General features: G+C 42.0%; 2 protein-coding genes across 3 annotated transcripts in view; both read left to right on the forward strand.

Moving 5' to 3' along the window:
* FAM217B (family with sequence similarity 217 member B) overlaps nt 1–8,769 on the forward strand; it is a 37,020-nt gene extending 28,251 nt beyond the window's left edge. The window contains exon 5 of the mRNA XM_069953430.1: nt 8,698–8,769. The gene's annotated coding sequence lies outside the window, so the exon portion shown is untranslated. The remainder of the gene's footprint in view (nt 1–8,697) is intronic.
* LOC138772772 (cadherin-like protein 26) overlaps nt 1–21,268 on the forward strand; it is a 131,796-nt gene that overhangs the window by 3,888 nt on the left and 106,640 nt on the right. The window lies entirely within an intron of this gene.

The raw sequence follows: 21,268 nt of genomic DNA on the forward strand, positions 1-21,268 counted from the left end.
CCGCTTTGCGCTGCTCTGGTCTGCGGGCTTGAGACGTGACATTCCCAGCCCACTCACAATTCAGTGGCACAAAAAAGCCCCCAGCCCAGAGTACCCCTTTCATGGACTAGCAACTAGGTGCAGTAACTAACGGCTGGACAAATCACAACAAATTAAACATCTAGTAGCAGAAAGATTAGGCTGGGATGGGTAGACACTTGTGTTGACACTTGTGCCTTAGTGCAGATTCTTTCAAAAGTACTAGCCACACCATTTTGTCTTGTAAGATACCTGAATCCTGGTATGCCTGAATGCCAGGTGCCATTTGTGTTCAGTAATGTTTTAGTCAATTTTCTTTGTATTTTGGTCAAATGACAAAGCAGGACAACAAAAAATACAATGCAGATGCAAACCCAGACTTGAGATTGGGAAGTATTACCAGGTAGTCCAAAGTTCATGCTCAGACAAGCTCAGTTCCTGACACAGCCGATGCAGACCTTCACACGGTTTAGCTGCCCCACAAATCATTTATTATAGACAGGTTCATTACAATTGTCTTCAAGCTAAAAAAAAAACAATAAAAAAAACCACACCTACACCCAAAACAACTTGGCGTCAAAACTTACACATCTAGTCTTAGATCATCATATGAAACCTTCATTTAAGTTGCTTAGGGCATTTAAGGACACAAATTCGAACCCTAAAACGCTTAGGCTATGTTCACACTACGTATCTTTCCAGCCGTAGTGCGAACCGCGAATATACGCACGTAGTTTTGAGGTTGATGCGTTCGCTTGAAAGCATACGATATACGCCCGCACAATGCACACTACGTATGAGCTTGCGGCCGGATCGTATATGTTGCCGTGAAAAATGAACAAGACCATTGTTTGAGGACGGAAATGTTCCAACTCACGGCCGTGGATTTCCATGCGGCCCCATACGAAGTACTTATTTCAGCCAAATTGAACGTGATTTTTAGATCCAAAAAGTTCTGTGTGTTTTATTGGGCTGGGCGAAGATTTCTAAGTAAATGACCTGTTTCAGATCGCTTCGAAACAAGCTAGGGAAGCATAACTGTACTACGGGCGTATGTTCGCGGTTCGCCCGCATGTTCGCAATCCGGCCGCATGTCTATTTTTCCCACGGCCATACTTTCAGCCGCACATGTACGGCGGCGTACGAACTACGGCAGGACTCATATGTAGTGTGAACATAGCCTTAAAGAGTTCATACACTGGACCCAGTACTAATAGCACCAATGGATGAATAACTCTAACAAATTACACGCACAGCAGCTTAAGACAAAACAATAGACCATTCATATTTTCATATACAAAATAAACCAAGTATTATGACATCCAACCCGCAGCAACACTACTTGCTTCAAATGCAACAGAAAAATTTACTGACAAAAATACCACACCAAGAGGGAGTTTTCGGAATGGAACGACAACTCCATAGGACATGCAGTAAATCTGCCTTTGGTAGGTCATACTTTGGGCAGTGTTTGAGGTAATGTGCAGATGTTTTCCTGTAGATGTATATGCTCTTCAAAAGGAGTGTTTCGAAAAGTTCATCGTTTTTATTAGGTGACAGCTACCCAATGTGTATAACAGTGAGTTTCTCCACCTTTGCAGGTCAGATATTATTTTCTTTAATAACAGTGTAAGGCTATGTTCACACTAAGTAAAAGAAAAAAAGAAAGAAAAGGTGTCTGCTTCGTTTCAAATGACGTCCATTATTACAGCATTTTAATTTACCTTAATACAATGCATTGAAGTCAATGGAATGAAGGACGTCCAATGCACTTCAATAATATGTGTGGAAAAAATGTACGAGAAATACCTTTTCATTAGTACTTGCTGTCTTAACTCTAAGAATATATACTCATGATGATGCTCATCTTGAAAAAAATGTATTGGGCTCTTATTTATTGGACATTAGAACAAGCTCACAGGATGATGTGTTCACCCCCACAGTCCAATGCACACAGTGTATTAAATGACGGGCATTTTCTGCCCAGACGTCAAGGTAATGGACAATTTTCAATCCTTCATTTTAAGACAAGATACACAGTAAACAATATAGAATAACCAGACTAGCCAAGGGTCAAAAGCCAGATAGTAGCTCAGTACAACATCAGAATCCAACAGAGCAGTCAAACAAGATAGAATGTCAGATCCAAAATCAAAAGACAAGTAAGGTCAGAAGACAAGGCAACAATTGGGGTTCCAGAAAAGTGTAGAACAAAGTCGGAGCGCTATTGACGCAGCATAGAGCAAACACAAGGAAAATAATTAGAGCATCGGGATGATTGGCTGCGGCTTCCCTTCACAGCATAGTAATGAGCAGCTCTGTGCTGCATAGTGTCGCCTGTCATGGGAATATCTGAACGTTCCTGCCAGATCCCAGAGAAGATGGACTTAGCATTGCAGTATGGAGCGGTAAGTTCCTGACACTATAAAGGACCCATAGTATCTGTGTCCAAGACAATGTATAGGTTACTGTGGTTTCTTGAGTTGTGTATTTATACCCTCACTGTGAACCTGTTTGTATGTTTGACAACAAACATACCCCATACCCCTTTGTACCCCAACATGGGAATAAATTCACGTTTGCTCTAAACCACGAGTGTCAAACTCATTCCTACAGCATACGTTTAAAGCAGGGGTTTCAAACTCAGGCCCTCCAGCTGTTGCAAAACTACAATTCCCATCAAGCCTGGACAGCCAAAGCTAAATCTTTGGCTGTCCGGGCATGATGGGAATTGTAGTTTTGGAACAGCTGGAGGGCCTGAGTTTGAAACCCCTGCTCTAAACGTATGCTGTAGGAATCCTCCTTTTCTAACTTGTAGGTTACTGTTAAGTGTTCAAGAGTTAATAAAATTTTGAGTTAATACAATGTTGGGCTAGAGGCTCCAGGCCCAGAATGGATAAAAGTGGGAACAACCTTGCCTAGTACTCTTCTGCTGGTGAATGATATCAGAAAAGGAAAACAGATATGTAGCATAGCATAAATATATCTTTTCTAAAGACCTCTGTAATGGTATGGGCTAGTACCATCCCTCAGCCAACCTCAGCTAATGTTATCCAAAGCCTTGATTGCAAATAATGAAGGAACAACTTAGTTATACAGTCTCCGCCTTGCAATGCCCTGAACTAGCAACACTTTTCTGATGTTAGTGACCACTGATTTCAAAATGCAACTTGCTGCATTGGGCCTACCAGTTTTGGCAGAAGCAAGGCAGCCATTATTTAGGACTATCTTATTTCCTTGTGTATGGTCTAGGTCAAACTGCAGCCCTCCAGCTGTCGCAAAACTATGGTTTCCATCATGTCTGGACAGCTAAAGATCAGGCTGTCTGGGCATGATGGGAATTGTAGCTTTGCAACAGCTGGAGGGCCGCAAGTTTGACACCTCTGGTCTAGGAAGATGTTTGGGTAGGTGTCTTTTAACCTCTGGGTGGATTGTTTGTATACACTCATAGTTTCTTCTTGGCCATAAAGTGAGACAATATATCCCCTCAGAAGAGCTTTCCCAGGTTACTCCCAATGGGTGTTTTTTTTAAGTGGTGCTCAACATGTGGGATAAAGCCACAGAATATCTGTCCCCTTAGGGTGTATGTAAGAAACAAACTGACGGGTGAATGATGAGAATTAATATGTCAGGAATGTGGGCCTCATCAGCCTAACAAATTTTGCGAGAGAATAATTGAATCAGTCCTAAACCACACTGTGAGTAAAAATAGTGGGAGTAATCCCTACCATCAGGATTCTGAAAGTGCCGTACGTCAACCAGTTGTGAAGTAAGTCCATTACCTGTTGTAAAACCTGAAGGGTTTACTGGGCAAGGGGAAAACTTCTTGTGCATTAAAACAATATAAGAGTGCATACACACCTCCCTTGCTCCCTGCAGCCCCTGCTGTCAGATCTTCTGGTCCTGCCTTTTCTCCCTTTCTGTTGGAAGCTGGCAGAGTGGCACAGGTGCTATGGAAAGATCGACCCCTGTGGAGGAATGAGAGATGTTTATATGGAGTCTTTTTTATTTTACTGCAAGGGGAGGCAGTAAAGGAAGTCTGCCTGAAAAACCACTTTTATTGAGTTTGTGTCTTTCTGTCTTGTATTTTGGATAATCCATTGGATGCAAGCCAAGTGGACATGGATGGTACAACAGTTGAAAGTAATCTAGAACCCTCTATTGTTGGAATACAAAACATTTTAATGATTGTATGTAATGATTTTTTCAGTCTCCCTTTACTGTTTGTGAATCTATCAAGTAGTTTATAATTCACTGTCATATTTATAAGGATCACCATACCTGCCTTTTTGCATATCAGCAAAGATGTCTTCCACCCACAGGTGTCCATACAGAAATAATCTGCTTTATTGTTGTGCATTTATTAATAGAAGGTAATATCTACCTTAATTTTTTTAAGATGTTGCAATACATGCACTCATTTTACATTTTACATTTTATGGCCGGTTAGAATAAATAGTCTTACTGTTCAATTTCACTAATGCCTTATTCACACGTCAGTATATTTTTCCAATCCGCAAATTTCAGTCAGTAACAATCCGCAAATTCAGTCCATATTGTATCCGTATTGCATCCATAAAAAAATACGGACCCCATAGATTTGTATTGGGTGTGTCAGTTACTGTCCGTACTAGGGCCTGTCCTTTTTTTTTTGCGGAACGGATTGCAGCCCAGTACACAACACGGATGTGTGTATGGGTCCATTGAAATACATTGGTCCTATTTTTCTGTGGATCCGCAATTGCGGACAGGAACAGGATGTGTGAAAAGGGCGTAAGACTGCAAAAAATACCTTATCAGACTAAAAATGCAGAACAGTAAGAACAATAAATATTTTCAAAACCCATAACAAAAGGAGAAAGTGCAGGCACTACGGTCACCAGTGCTCCTGACCCCACAGCTTCTCTATTTAAACCACTTGACCGCTCTGGTGGTGCTCGCTGCTGAACATGCAAGTCCAATGAGAATAATAGTAAAATAGATGAACAATGGCAACTCACCAATGTAGAGCGGGATACAATGCTTTATTACAGGAAAAGAGCAGTGAACAAGCAAAAGGTGCGTTCCACAGATTAGAGCGACAGCGTTTCGTGCTTGCGCGCTTCAACTGGCTCACATAATCTACGTCATACAGCTGGCGCAGCTTTATGCGAACGCTGTAGCTGTTGTCATGGTTACCATATTAACTCCATATGTACCAACCAAAATGTGGACACGCCATACAAAGTAGTATAATACATATAATATAAACAGTTTAAAACCATTACAAAAGAAATACAAAGATGAACAACAGACAACTATATAAAGATACTCATGTCATTTTTATCATTGAGTCCTAGAGCTCCTAGGGCTCCTGTTCTCATAATCCACCAGGACTCCCGCTTCAGCAACCGCTGATGGCGGGCTCCTCCATCACTAGAAGGTTTCACAATTTCCAGACCTAGAAATTTAAGGACACCTTTATCACCATTATGTTCCTCAATTACGTGATTTATCAAGCGTGTACAGCCTACTCCTGTCCGGATAGAATTACAATGTTCTCTGAACCTAATAAACAATTTTCTAATGGTTTTACCTATGTAGAAGCGACCGCAGGGGCACAGGATGGCATAGACCACAAAACTAGATCTACAAGTAATAAGTTGTCTAACTTGCCATCCTGTGCCTCCTACGGTCACATCCCTTCCCTCCTGCATATGGTTACAAAAGGAACAAAACCCACATCTATGGTTACCTTTAGGGGCGCTGTTTTCCAACCAATTTCTGTGTCTTTTATTGCTAATGGTGTTAAGAGTGGCAAGTGAGTCCCTAATTGTACGTGTACTTCTATATGAAAAGATGGGCTGTTTCATAGCGATTTCTTTGACATCTTCATCACTTTCTATTAGGTGCCAATGTTTTCTGATCGCGTTCTGGATTACCTGGTTCATTTCTGTATATCTAAAAGAAAACACAAATCTCCTATCTCCCCTTCTTCTCTTTTTATATTTCACCACCTGTTCTCTTGATTGCCTTGCTGCCCTATTTTTCGCTTCTCTTACAATGGTAGCAGGGTAGCCTCTTTCCTCTAACCTAGTAGATAATTCTTGAGCCTGTGTCAAAAAACCTTCCTCAGTGCTATTCAAGCGACGAAGTCGCAAGAATTGACTGTAGGGAATTGACCTCTTGACGTGCGGGGGGTGGAAGCTGTCAAAATGCAACAACGCATTCGTAGCGGTGGGTTTACGAAAACCCGATGTAATAAGTTGTCCATCTTCCACCCTAACCCGCACGTCCAAGAAGTCCAGTGTGTCACCTCCATAAACGGACGTAAATGCCATATTCATTTTAGCATCTTTATTCAAATACTCCATAAAGGATGTAAATTGTTCCTTCGACCCTGACCAAATGATAACACGTCGTCCATAAAACGTTTATATGTGACGATGTACTTAATGAATTCATTGGTCAGTGAGAAGATAAATCTCTTCTCAAATACGGCCAAAAATATATTAGCCAAAGAACATGCAACTGGGGTCCCCATAGCGACTCCTGATATTTGTTTAAACCACTTTTCTTGAAACCTAAATGCATTATGGGAAAGGATAAACTCCAAAGCCTCACCAACAAAATCAACATAAAGGGCAAGCTTACCAATGTCTCCGAGGACTTCACGGACGGCCTGTACCCCCGCATCCTGAGGGATGCGGGTGTACAGGCCCTCCACGTCCACGGAGACTAAACTGTTACCCTCCTGCCATGTAATGTCTTGCAAGGTTTGTAAGAAGTCACCTGTATCTTTCAGGTAAGCGGGAATATCTTGTAGTATGGGGCGCAACAACCAGTCAATATATTTTGATAATCCCTCCGTCACCGAGCCGATCCCCGCCACAATGGGGCGACCAGGGGGTCGGCTCGGTGACTTGTGGATTTTAGGCAATAAATACCAAGATGGCTTACGGGGATATGTATAAAACAGTTTCTCCGCACAGCGTTTAGAGATGGCACCTGACTCCACCGATCTCCTAAGTAGGGATTGTAACTGGTTAGAGTATTTCTGAGTAGGATCCTCTTTTAGAGGCAGATACACTAATCTATCACCCAGGAGGCGCATTGCCTCTTCTTGATAGTAAAAGCGACTAAGGACGACTGTGTTTCCACCTTTGTCTGCCTTCCTCACCACCAAATCAGGGTGAGAGGAAAGCCAAGACAAGGCCCGCTTCTCACTAGCCGAGAGGTTGTCAGTACAAGGTGGGTAGAGTAGGGCCTTAACATCATTCAAGACTAAGGTGCAAAAAAAGTCTAAGGGGCCCCCTGGTATAATCGGGGGACAAAATTGTGATTTATTACCTCCCTCAAATTCACCCACCTCAATGGGAGAGTCCGGATCCCTCACCACTTCATTAGTTAATTCCATAAGCATTTGGGCATCTGTCTACGCATTGGGTTTTTAGGTTTTTTAGAAAAAAACTTACAAAGATTAATTTTCCTTATCCCTCTAAATAAGTCTATTTCAAACTGGGTGGCATTAAAGTTTTCAGCAATACAGAAGTTTAAACCTTTGGCTAAAACCGACAAACAATCTGCAGATAAATCAATGTTAGTCAAATTAATCACATTAGGTTGACAGTTCGTACCCGCATTAATTAGTGAGTCCATGTGACTTGCTTCCTTTTCTGGCCCTGGTGCCAACGTGGGGGTCTTTTTCCTGCGGCCCCTTCTGGTGCATTTCCTAAAGGGACAGATGGCCCCACTTTAGGACGGGCCCCTTGTTGCTGATACCCCCCTGTGTTTTCCTCTGGAACACTGGAGTCAGAGTCAGTAGTCCAGTAGTCACCACTACGTTTTTTTGGTTTGTTATTTTTACGTTTTTGTTTTTTGTTATTCCAATCAAAGACTCTTCCCAAGTCGAAATCAATCTTATCTCGCAAAAATTTATCCATTTTCTTTTCTTTAACCTCCTTTTGTGTAGCAATAGTTTTTTTATCCAATTTGGACAGAAACACAGCTGCTTGTTCCTCTGATTGTCTTGTGCGCAGTTCCAGCTTGGCTTTACATAGATCGGTGGTAATTCTTTCATATTCCACCTGATTGCGGGCATAAACCAATTGCAACAATCTCTGGGAGTGCAATCAAGAGAACAGGTGGTGAAATATAAAAAGAGAAGAAGGGGAGATAGGAGATTTGTGTTTTCTTTTAGATATACAGAAATGAACCAGGTAATCCAGAACGCGATCAGAAAACATTGGCACCTAATAGAAAGTGATGAAGATGTCAAAGAAATCGCTATGAGACAGCCCATCTTTTCATATAGACGTACACGTACAATTAGGGACTCACTTGCCACTCTTAACACCATTAGCAATAAAAGACACAGAAATTGGTTGGAAAACAGCGCCCCTAAAGGTAACCATAGATGTGGGTTTTGTTCCTTTTGTAACCATATGCAGGAGGGAAGGGATGTGACCGTAGGAGGCACAGGATGGCAAGTTAGACAACTTATTACTTGTAGATCTAGTTTTGTGGTCTATGCCATCCTGTGCCCCTGCGGTCGCTTCTACATAGGTAAAACCATTAGAAAATTGTTTATTAGGTTCAGAGAACATTGTAATTCTATCCGGACAGGAGTAGGCTGTACACGCTTGATAAATCACGTAATTGAGGAACATAATGGTGATAAAGGTGTCCTTAAATTTCTAGGTCTGGAAATTGTGAAACCTTCTAGTGATGGAGGAGCCCGCCATCAGCGGTTGCTGAAGCGGGAGTCCTGGTGGATTATGAGAACAGGAGCCCTAGGAGCTCTAGGACTCAATGATAAAAATGACATGAGTATCTTTATATAGTTGTCTGTTGTTCATCTTTGTATTTCTTTTGTAATGGTTTTAAACTGTTTATATTATATGTATTATACTACTTTGTATGGCGTGTCCACATTTTGGTTGGTACATATGGAGTTAATATGGTAACCATGACAATCGCTACAGCGTACGCATAAAGCTGCGCCAGCTGTATGACGTAGATTATGTGAGCCAGTTGAAGCGCGCAAGCGCGAAACGCTGTCGCTCTAATCTGTGGAACGCACCTTTTGCTTGTTCACTGCTCTTTTCCTGTAATAAAGCATCGTATTCCGCTCTACATTGGTGAGTTGCCATTGTTCATCTATTTTACTATTAATATTTTCAAAACGACTACAGAATTATGAACTACTATGTCAAGCTGTCCCTGAGATCAGAAAGTAGGCGTCAGAATGGACGATATAGGACTCTGCTTAGCGACTTCATGTAGCTAAGCAGAGTCCTATAGCAATATAAAAGCCAAGTTGTCAATGATGTATGCTCCCAAAGTTCAGATGTCAGCATAGCAGTCCCAATCTGGATATCTCATGAGGATCTTCTCAATGATCCTTAGAGTCCGACAGTTAGCAAAATAGCTTAAAGGAGAAGTCAGGCAAATTTTTTTTTATTAAAGTATTGTATTGCCCCCCAAAAGTTATACAAATCACCAATATACACGTATTACAGGAAATGCACATAAAGTGCTTTTTTTCCCTGCACTTACTACTGCATCAAGGCTTCACTTCCTGGATAAAATGGTGATGTAACGACCCGACTCCCAGAGCTGTGCGGGCTGTGGCTGCTGGAGAGGATGATGGCAGTGGGATGCTCAGTGTCCCTCAGTTTCCCCCTGCCATCATCCTCTCCAGCAGCCACAGCCCATACAGCTCTGGGAGTCGGGTCGTGACATCACCATGTTATCCAGGAAGTGAAGCCTTGATACAGTAGTAAGTGCAGGGAAAAAAAGCACTTTATAAGCATTTCCCGTAATAATTGTATATTGTTTATTTGTATAACCTTTGGGGGGGGCAATATAATACTTTAATAAAAAATTTTCACCGGACTTCTCCTTTAATTTAATTGGTGGACAGTGTCACCAAGGCGAGGCTTTACAACAGTTGAAACCCCTCTCCCATTTGCGAGAGAGGGCTCAATTGCTATGAAGCCTCGCCTAGGTGACACTGTCCACCGAAAGCGATTTTATAGCAGAATGAAGACAAACAAGTTTTATAAAGATATATATGGATTGTGCAGCATCTAAGCTTGTGGATAGTGTGGAGAACCGCACACAGAGTGAGGGCAGGGCTGACAGTATTATTTTAAATCATAGAATTTTTACACATTTGCTTAATTACATTTTTTACCCATTTTTTTTTTTTTATTATGAATACTTCTTTTAGCCGCGACTTGTCTCTGCAGCATCTATCAGACAAACATGTTTCCAGCACTTTCCTCGCCCCTATATAAATTCCCCATCCATGGTTCCCAAAACATAAATAATTCCTTCTATTTAAGACCCACACAGTAATTAGCCCCTTTTGTTCTTCAATGCAATAAATACTTCCCTTTTTGCCCTAAAATTTAATAAGATCCCTTCTGCACCTCCACTATTAAAATTCCCGCTTCTTTGCCCTCAAAATATAATCCCCCTTCATGTGCCCCTCAAGTAGTAATAATCTACCTCCTCTGCCTCAATTAGTAAGAATCCCCCCTGTCACCCTAAGTATTGATAACCCCCCCCCGCCTGTGTCCCCCAAGCAATAATAACCCCCTCTCCTGTGCTCCCAAGTATTGAGTAGAGTTGTGTAATCTGCAGAGTTCTCGATACCTCTCAGAATTTCTTCATATTTGTTACAAACTGTGTACTGCAACCACCATGTTTGTGCCACCTAGTGTTATCTGAAACCATCACGCTTGTTAGCTTATTTACAAAAAAGATCTATGCCATTGTATCTGGAGAACATGTCCCTGTAATGCTGACAATTATAGAGTAGTTTTTTTTTAGTTTGGGTGGGGTTTTGCAGCTCAGTTCCATTGAAGTGAATGGAGCTGAATTGTGATACCACACACAGCCTGAGGAAAGAGGTGGTGCTATTTTTGCTATTTTCCTCTTCTCATCATCCTTCTCCTTATCATCTTCTTATGATCCTTGTTAGTAAGGACAAAGACCAAGGACTGAAGCATTTCAGAAAAGAATGCAAAAGGTTTACAAGTTGATGGTTCCTTCTATACTCACAGACAACACCGAAAGTAGCATTGAGAGTCTATAGAAAATGTTGTTTTACTCTTTCTCCTGGAGACACATTTTAATGAGTTAGTCTTTTTTGCCTGTGAATACCTTGGTTTGACAAGTGAGATTTATTACCTACGTGTTTCTCACGGTACATGCATAATGTATGCTGCTATTACGGAGGCTAGATTCGCTAAAGTGACTTACTCTCTTGGAGTTTGCCTTGCAGCAACCCAAACCTCTTAGTGAAATAAGTAAAAGACACCCACTCCTGGCTTATTAAATAAGTAGGGAAAACTTACACTTTGTTACACCCAAGATTAGAATTAACTAAGAATTGTTAAATAGTGACTCCACCTAGTATTACAGTGTGCATACGTATAAATATGTTACATTTATACATGTCATTGTATATTTATCACCTTTTAAGAAATAAGCTTCTATTTTGTTGGTTTATTTTATAGATAAACATACTCAATCTGCTTGGATAAACCTCAATGACATTTCTCAACGTAAAGGCCCTATTCCAAGGAATGATTATTGTCTGTATTCGTTACGGCCGATAATCGTCCTGTGGAATAGTAGACATCGATCAGCCGACATCGTTCATGTGCGCTGATCGTTGCGTTGTTTGTCTTTCATACAACTGATATCGCAGCGATCTGTTCAGCGAAATAGGAGCCGCGGCAGCAGACCGACGCTATCCTCTATGGGCTGCACGGACGATCTAGCGATCACCCGGGCAGCCTCCCTGCGGCCCCTCCCGCACTCACCAGCTCGCTGCTGCCACGTGGAATAGCAGCGGCAGTGAGCAAGAACGAGGAGCAAATGAGCGCTGACAGCGCTTGTTTGCTCCTCTCGTTGGCCCGTGGAATAGGGCCTTAAGAACTGAACTGAAAAATAGTATAAACTAATTGTAACCATTTATCTTAACATGTCAAAGAAGGCTTAGATAGTTAATGGGTTAATAAAGTATATCATATACGATATGATATACTTGCAGAATTAGATAGCATTGCTTATCTGTCTGTCCCAGTTTTGAAACCACCAAAACTGGGGCTGCAGGGAATATTTCAGTGATATATACTTACCTGACATCGGCGACCGGCGACTGCATGGTCACACCAATGTATTGTGGAGAGGTAAGCATAACATGTTCCTTATGGTTTCTTATATGGCAGCAACATGGTGAAAATGTGTGAGTGCCAGATAACCCCCTTAAGTCTTTCCTGACTCATGGTTATATGCGTCAGACTGTCCAGGTGAGGTCTTCATAACTGGACACAGTATTGTAGATGTGGTCTCGCTAGAGCTCTATACAGCGGGAATACAATCTCCCTCTTCCTACTGGTTCTACCTCTAGCTATACAGCCCAGCATATGATTAGCTTTTTCTATCACTTACCTGTAGTTGCACTGGTGGCTCATTGTGAGGTGTAATCACTACCCCAAAATCCTTCTCTCCTGAAGCTTTTGCTAACACAGAACTGCTGTTATGATACTCAGAGGATTCCTTCTCCTTAAGTGCATTTTTTTACATTTGGAAACATTAAACTGCAGTTTCCATTATTTTGAGCACATATCTAGTGAAGCTAAATCATTTTTCATATTACATACACCTCCAGGAATATCAACCCTATTGTACACTTTTGTGTCATCAGCAAAGAAGCAAACCTTACCTACCAAGCCTTTTCCTATGTCACTAACCTTACCAAACCTTCTCCTATGTCACTAACCTTACCTACCAAACCTTCTATGTCACTATCCTTACTTACAAAACCTTCTCTTATGTCACTATCCTTACCTACCAAACCTCCTATGTCACTAACCTTAGCTACCAAATCTCCTATGTCACTACTGTTTTTGCATCCGTTTCACTATATCCATTTAACATACAGAAAAACGTGGTCAATTACAATTTTGCATACATTTACAATTAAAACACAATAAAAAGTATTGTTTTTTTTTTTTGTTTTAAGTGAATGGAAAATGGATCCTGCAAGATGGTATACAACTGGATCCGTTTTTACTATCCATTTTTGCATCTGTTTATTTTGCATAAAACAGATATGTTAAACAGTGTGGCCTTAGCCTTACACACGCATTAAAAAGAATATATAAATTCCAATATCTATGTGCTAAAAAATAATAGCTCCAAAATAAATAAATCATTTTATATATACAGTGGTACCTCGGTTCTCAAACTGCTCGGAACTCAAACAGTTCAGTTCTCAAACAGTATTATCAAGGAAAAAATTAGGAGAAAAACATGTAATAACTTGGTTTGGCTGGTATGCCAATTTTCAAATGTGCTAATTTGAACCCATGGTCTCAGTGGGGTTCTTCAATAAGGGCTTTATTACACGGCCTGATCACTAATGTAAGCAAGCGCCGATCTGCTAGATTACTGAGCCTATTACATGGCTCGATAGTCGTGCAGCAAGGGCTGTGTATATATCGTTAGCGATAAAAGTCCCCAGTGTTCCTCTCACTTCTGCCTGCTGTGACAGGCCCCTCAGCCAGTTGCTGGCCATGGTGGTCCTGTCTCGGGGGGTTATTGGCTGAGCGGCTTATCATTTCCGAGACCAGCTCTGAAGATCCATTGGCGGCTGTGGGGACCAGGCAGAAGCGAGAAGGACACTGGTTAGCGTGGACTATTATGTAGAAACTTATAAACTATGCGGCATGCGGCGATGACATCACGGATGGGGCGGGGCTAAGTGGTGCTAGGGGTGGAGCGATGTGGCACATAGGCTGAGAGGCCCCGCCCACATATATCAATCCACAGGTGATAAAAACGACTTTTTACCAGAACAAGCACCATGAGGTATAATATAAAATAAGTAATGAAAGCTGCAACATTTACCCTTTACACCTGTGGAGAGCAGTCAAAATGCAAATAGGGGGTGACAGTGTCACTTTAACTACTAGTATCCCGGAAAGTGTGCGAGAATGAAAGTAAGATAATTACTATATATGCAGTGTCCCAGAACAGGCCATTTTGTTTGCTATTCTATCTTTACACTTTTATTATAACTATTCCTGTTCTGGAAAGCTATGGTCCACTGCAACTGTGTATTGTGTACCCCCTGCAGTATTCAGGTTTGCTGTTATGCTCATGTCTCATGTATATTCTCCTGTATATGCCCAAATGGTGATGATGCAAAGGCTGGTGTATTACATGACTGTGCCCTGTTGCCATGGTAGCCCCAATAGTCATCGAGTTTTGGCTGGGGTTACCATGTGACTTCCTGTCCTACCTCAGTCTGTCTTCTTCCCACCTTCAGGGAAGAAGGGTGTGTGTGGTCTCTCTCCACTGCCAGGAGAGAGGTCAGTGTGCTCTGCTGCTACCATCCACTGGCTGTGTTCCTGTCTCAAGTTTCAAGATCCTCATCTGGGTGTCGCTTTCCGTTATTTTCCTCATCATTCCATTTCATCTACAGCAAGTATTCATCCAAGTCTCATTCCTTCCAGCATCTCAACTTCCATATCACTACTACTCCCATCATTCAGCACGCTACTCTCACAGCCTATTGCAGCATCACCCATTACTCTGCCTTATCCAAGTTTGCCTTATTCCCGGTTGCATCCGGAGAGTACCGTTGTTTCTGAACCTTGGCATTGGTGTGATGATAGGTGCCCTGACTAAGGACAACGAAGAATCGCATGCCTAGTCTCCGCTCGGTCAGGAGCCCGGTTTCCAGCTGTGACCCCTCGTGCCTAAATCGTGACAACCCTCTAGCTAGCAGCTGCCCCGGTTCCTGCCCGCAACAACACCTCTCAGTGGAGTGGCCCCTAGGGGCCCGGGCATCGCATATAGATAACATAGACAGGAGTACAGAGGTAGGTGACACCAGGATATAGTTAACAAATACTGGAGCACAGTGACAGATGATACCTGTATATAGATAACAGAGTCAGGAGCACAGTCACAGGTTACAGCAGTATATAGATAACAGACAGGAGTACAGTGACAGGTGAAGCAGTGTATAGATATCTTATACAGCTACACAGTGACAGATGACACCAGTATATAGATAACAGTCTATCGTATATGCACAGTATGTAGATAATGTAAGCAGGAGTACAGTGACAGCAGTATATAGATAACACTGTAATACACTGATAGGTAACACCAGTATATAGACAGGAGTACAGCAACAGGTGATGACAGCATATAGATAACAGAAGCACTCCTCACAACTCATCTGCCCCATCTTATAGAATGACCTCTATAAAGGTCACTGAGCACACCCAGGAGCCTTTCTCATCCATCTATATGGCACAGGTCCTGTTCATTATTTCTCGTGTCCATGGTGCTTGTTGTAAAGGATATCTTAAAATGCTGTTAAAATACAACAATATAAGATGGCTGCCCAGTCCTATACCATAGTTCCTCACTGATGTGATCATCCCTATGATATGTCAGAAAATGTGAAGAGGTGTAAAGATTGCAAAAAATATGTTGCTTCACTGATTTATGAAACGGTTGTATAGAATAACATGTTTTTAGAGATTGGGTTTGAAGATTAAGAGATTTAGTGTTCTTCAGATATGTTTTTCTGAGAGTTTTACAAGTCTAATAGAAGTCTAAATTTGCGCAACGTATAGTATTCTTAAGTAAAGGTGTAACAAAAACATAGAAACAAATGGGTTGTAAAGCTTAATTAGCTGAGAATATGGAGAGCCATTTGAGCATCTGGAAGTTATTGTAGAGTTAGGGTGTGTTTACACAGAGAGATTTATCTGACAGATTTTTGAAGCCAAAGCCAGGAACAGACTATAAACCGAGAACAGGTCATAAAGGAAAGACTGAGATTTCTCCTCTATTGGACTCCATTCCTGGCTTTGCCTTCAATAATCTGTCAGATAAATCTCTGTGTAAGCACACCATTAGACTCATGAAATCCAATAATTCTCACAGAATCTGCAAAAGCTTGCCCTGTGTGAAACAATTGTGAAACTGTGTCACACTGGTGGTTTCAATGTGCAATATGTTTATGCCCTGTGGCCGAAACTTTGCCACCTCATGATTGTGCCATTGCTTCTTAGGAAGTCTAAAGTCTATCCCCTTTTGGGGGGAAAAAACACATCATAATAGTAAGTACAGTATAAAACAAAACGTGGACAGGTTAGGCAGCCATAAGTCCATTTCTTGTAAAGTTGCTTGATTTTCCTCTGGTTCTAGATTGCACACCAAGAATAGAGTATCATGGTCATAAAAGTACCATAGTTTTGATCGGTACAGATCTAGAGGACAAGCGGCGAGAGGACCGTGCTGCAGTGTAAGAAAAAAAGTGTTCGGCTCCATAGTGCTCCATTATGAACCCAACTCTTTTTTTGGAACACGGAGCTGTCCTCTCCCTGCTCGTTCTTCTGATATGAACACTCAGACCTGGACCGATCAAAACTTTTGATATGTCTCTATGACAGGTACACTTTAAAGAAAAAACACCTTTCTCCTTGGATCCACTTTCCATCCACTGCTGGAGGCTACACTATTATAATAATTATTATTTTTAGATCCCTCTTGGTTCCAGGGCTGTGTACGTATGATAAGGAGTAAAAAATACATGTCATAACAGAAACTCAAGTACTATAAACATGAACAATGTAACTGACAGACTGTAGGTAAATACAGAGGGATGACCCTACCTGCAAGGGCTTACAAGCTAGTTAAGGGAAGCAGCACCATAAAAAGATGAGCTTTCAAGTTTCTTTTAAAGGTTATGATGATTGTTGCTGTGGTGAGTCCCATAGTATTGGGGAAGCAGGGTCAAAATCTTGGAGACAGTTGTGTGAGGAGCGGACATGGGGAGAGCACAGACAGAGTTTGCGTGAAGTGTGGCATTGGACGATGATGTGGGCATGTACCAGCAGTTTTGTTCAGTCAGAGTTATGGAAAGAGCGGATCCGAGAAATGTTTTTGAAATGGAGGCAGCAGGAGGTGGTATTGGTCTGGATGTGCGGTTAGAATGGCAGTGGAAGCAGTGGGACTTGTGTTACACAGGAGAAAGTGCAGCCATTGACTGTGATTGATTAAGTGGTAAAGGGGGAACAAGATGGAAGAAATATAATGAATTTGGAAGAAAGAGGGAAAGACAGAAAGAATTTGAAAGATAGACGGAAGATAAACACGCCAAGATCCTGAAAAGCAGAGAGGTGACATTCGGATTGGAGAGGTAAAAGTGATTTCATCAGCATAGAAATGGTACTTGAAGTGATAAGATTCTATGATCTGCCTCATACCTAAAGTATAGATGTAAAAGAGTAGAGGTCCACAGAGCCTTGGGGAATGACAACAGTGAGTGCAGGTGGAGTGCAAGTTAAAGATACTAAATGTGCAGTTGGTGAGGTATAAGGAGGGCCAAGCCTGTGACCCCATGGAATGAGAGAGTTTGTAGGAGGAGGAAATTGTTGACTGTGTCAAAGGCTTTGGTCATACCATTTACTATTCGGTCATGAAGTTCATGGTAGGGTTTTGAGCTAATGTTCATACCATAGGAGGTTTGGTCAGTTATGGAGGTTTCTGCACTATGCTTCCCAGCACTTGGGGACTCCATTCTGTAACATTAAATGTTGTCCACCTGGTAGCTGTGTTGCTGTGGTTTCTAAATGCTTCCACTTCTCAATGATAATACGTATATCTTATGACAGCATTGTGCTGGAATTCATTAAGCTCCACAGAACTACCGTATTTTCCGGTGTATAACACGACTGGGTGTATAAGACGACCGGCAACTTTTCCAGTTAAAATATAAAGTTTGGGATATACTTGCCGTATAAGACTACCCCTCTTCTAACACACACCAAATAAAATGTAATAAAAAAATCAGACAAAAAAACAGAAGGTGCAGCAGCAACCCACAGGTGCAAGGGCTTACCGTATATACTCCTCCCAGCATACACATGGTAAACACCTGCTCTGTAGATATTAAAAAGTGAGGATCTTAGCAAACTATTTGATCAAACAGAGTGTACCATGTCGCCAACGTTAAGGCGTCCTCGAGACATGGTCCCTACTCTAGCATTTTCACACTAGCAATGGCCTCTCCTGGGCTGAATAAGCCTACAACTGGGCAGATAGGAGCCAGTGTGAATAGAGTCATAGATGTGCGGCCAATTTTCCCTTTTTTCTAATAAAAAAAATCAGATAGCAGTGAGAACTGAGAGGCAGAGAAGGAGGTAAGGTACTACCAGTAGGATACAAGGGTGGCCAGACGTGGTAAGAGGTGTGTTTTTCTGGGCACAGCACCACTCTACAGTATCTCTTTTTTTCTTACCCCGGATGGTTGCAGCTTGCACTGCCCTTCATGCGACCACCACATGTGGCGAGGATGCGTCCATTTTTTAGCTCCCCCCACCATATGCGCTGACCACAGATTCTCCAGTCCAGTTCTGAAGTTTTTCAGCACCTGCCCTATAGGAAGACACCCGGTGTATAAGAAGACCCCTGACTTTTGAGAAGATTAAAAAGTAGTCTTATACACAGGAAAATACAGTCATCATTCTTTCATACAGATGTGTCAAGGTGCCTGCGCTGGTAGGGACTGAATCCGGCACAGCTGATCCATTCTCTTGTGAAACCCCCACAATGTACCCTGAAAAAATTTGTAATACATTCGGACAGCAGCTTGGATACTAATGTTTATTTTACCTATGAAGTAGTGATCTATTGGTATAACCTTGCTTGACATTCATGAATGTATGATGATATACAGTTTGTGTTTCTACCTCCGGGCAATTGTGCTACCAGGGAATTTTCTTTCTATGTGAGTCATAATAAAACTTTGTTTCTGAGTATCACTTGTTTTTCAACACATGACAAAATGTCTTCATTTTCAGTATCACCTGTATACCTGTAGCTCTGTATAGGATCCGAGTATATGAAGTGTATGTTCGTAAAGTAAATACCACTCCTGACGTTATACTGTACAAAACTGTATCTAGCAGGAATAGTGTCCAATTTCAACAGCGTTCACACGTAACAGATACGCAGCGTGTTTCTCGTTGCGAATCCGCGGCGAGACCCGCTGTGGATCCCTGCCCTGTACACCCTATGGGCAGACAAACTCGCAGCAGGATGCACATCCCGCTGCGAGTTTTTCCGCAGCCCGCCCCGTTAACCCCCCGGCCGCCAGAACCTATACTTCACATGGTCCCCGCTCCAACTTGCTTCGGGGCTCCCAGCACGTCCTGCTCGGCCAATCAGTGTGCTGCCCCGCCGCAGCACGCTGATTGGCAGAGCGGGACGTGAAGACACCAGGAGGCCCGAAGCAAGCCGGAGCGGGGACCATGTAAAGTATAGGCTCTGGCGACCGGGGGGTTAACGGGGCGGGCTGCGGAAAAAGTCGCAACTGAATGTGCATGGCTGGGATCCGCAGCAGATCCGTTATGTGTGAACGCAGCCTTAATAGACTTTTCAGACACATTATTAAATCCCATTGAAAAGGAGTATGGGAACACCCTGTTGTCGATATAGTCATTCATTTCGATAACTATGCAAGAGGACAGCAGGGTTCTAAAATTTGTTATTTCATGAGGAATACAAGTATATACAAGGCAGCAGACAGGTCCTATATTTAGCACAAAACCCCTGCAAGGTGTACCAGTTGACTCTCAATGGGAAAAGCTCATAGAAACATAGAAGATTGTGGCCAAAAAAGACCACCTGGCCCATCTAGTCTGCCCTTTTGGTATTTCCCTTCTTATTATTTTAGGATAGATATATGTTTAACCCAGGCAGGTTTACATTCAGTTTTTGTAGATTTGCCAACCACATTCGCTGGAAGTTTGTTCAGTGCATCTACTACTCTTTCAGTGAAGTAATATTTTCTCATGTTGCTTCTGTTCTTTTCGCCAACTAACTTCTCACTAATTCCTCTTGTTCTTGAGTTCAGTTTTTTTTTCCTAAAAACACTTCCCTCTTGAACCTTATTTAGTCCTATAACATACTTATAGGTTTCAATCATGTCCCCCCTTTCTCTTCTTTCTTCCAGACTATACAGATTCAACTCCTTAAGTCTTTCCTAATATGTTTTATGCCTTACACCCTCCACCACTTTTGTATTTGAACCTTTTCTATCTTATTAATATCCCTTTTTTAAGGTGAGGTCTCCAGTATTCCAGTACACAGTATTCCAGATGTGGCCTCACTAGAGCTCTATGAAGTGGGATCACAATCTTCCTACTGGCTATACCTCTAGCTACAGTATACAGCCCAGCATACTAAGCCTCTCAGAAATCACTACCCCTAAATTCTTCTCTACAGTTTTTGCCAACACAGAACTGCCAATATGATACTCAGATTGAGGATTTCTCCTCCCCAAGTACATTATTTTACATTTGGAAACATTGAACTGCAGTTTCCATTGTTTTGTTAGATTTAACAAGAAGGTTTGTTTGATGTTGAATAATAATATTTTCTCTTTGAACTGATCCATCCTGTGAAGGATGCAGAGGATGCAGTGGCCATCTGACTGCCCCCTATACCCCAGCCATACCTGATCATCCCTTGAAGTAGATCTGTAGAAATGCATATTCCTGATTCTGTACAGGCAAAAGTGAGCCAATAAGATGGAATCGCGGCTAAGCAGCTGGTGACGCGGCATTGGGGGGCCGGCATGAGGGATGGATGGAGCAGTTCGGCCGGCCTCCCGAAGACGACGTCATTGTCCCAAGATGGCGGATGGGGGTCGACCCGAATACGGAAAGTATAATGCACCAACACTTCCGGGTCTATCGTGGGGGGGGGGGGACACGGGGAAGGGGGCCATTCACATACATAACACACATTACAAAGTTGTATAACTTTGTAATTTGTGTTAATTTGTGAATAAATGATTAGCGCCGCACTACCCCTTTAAAAATGGTTTGAATTTTTTAAAAGCCATCAAATAAAATAAAAGTTATACATGTGACATATCGTTGTAATTGTAACGACTTGAGAATCATATATAACAAGACAGTTTTACCCCAGGGTAGACACGAAACTCCCTGAAATGAAAACAAATTCCTTTTTTTTAATTTGACAGCGCAAATGATTTTTTTTTCGGTTTCGCAGCATATTTTATTGGAAAATAAAGTCTGTCATTACAAAGTTCAATTGGTGTCGCAAAAAATAAGGGCTCATGTGGGTCTCTAGGTAAAAAGATGCAAGCGCTATGGCCTTTTAAACATAAAGTGGAAAAAGCAAAAGCGCCAAAACG

The sequence above is a fragment of the Dendropsophus ebraccatus genome, chromosome 14, assembly GCF_027789765.1.
Source record: "Dendropsophus ebraccatus isolate aDenEbr1 chromosome 14, aDenEbr1.pat, whole genome shotgun sequence".
In the NCBI taxonomy this organism is placed as follows: domain Eukaryota; kingdom Metazoa; phylum Chordata; class Amphibia; order Anura; family Hylidae; genus Dendropsophus; species Dendropsophus ebraccatus.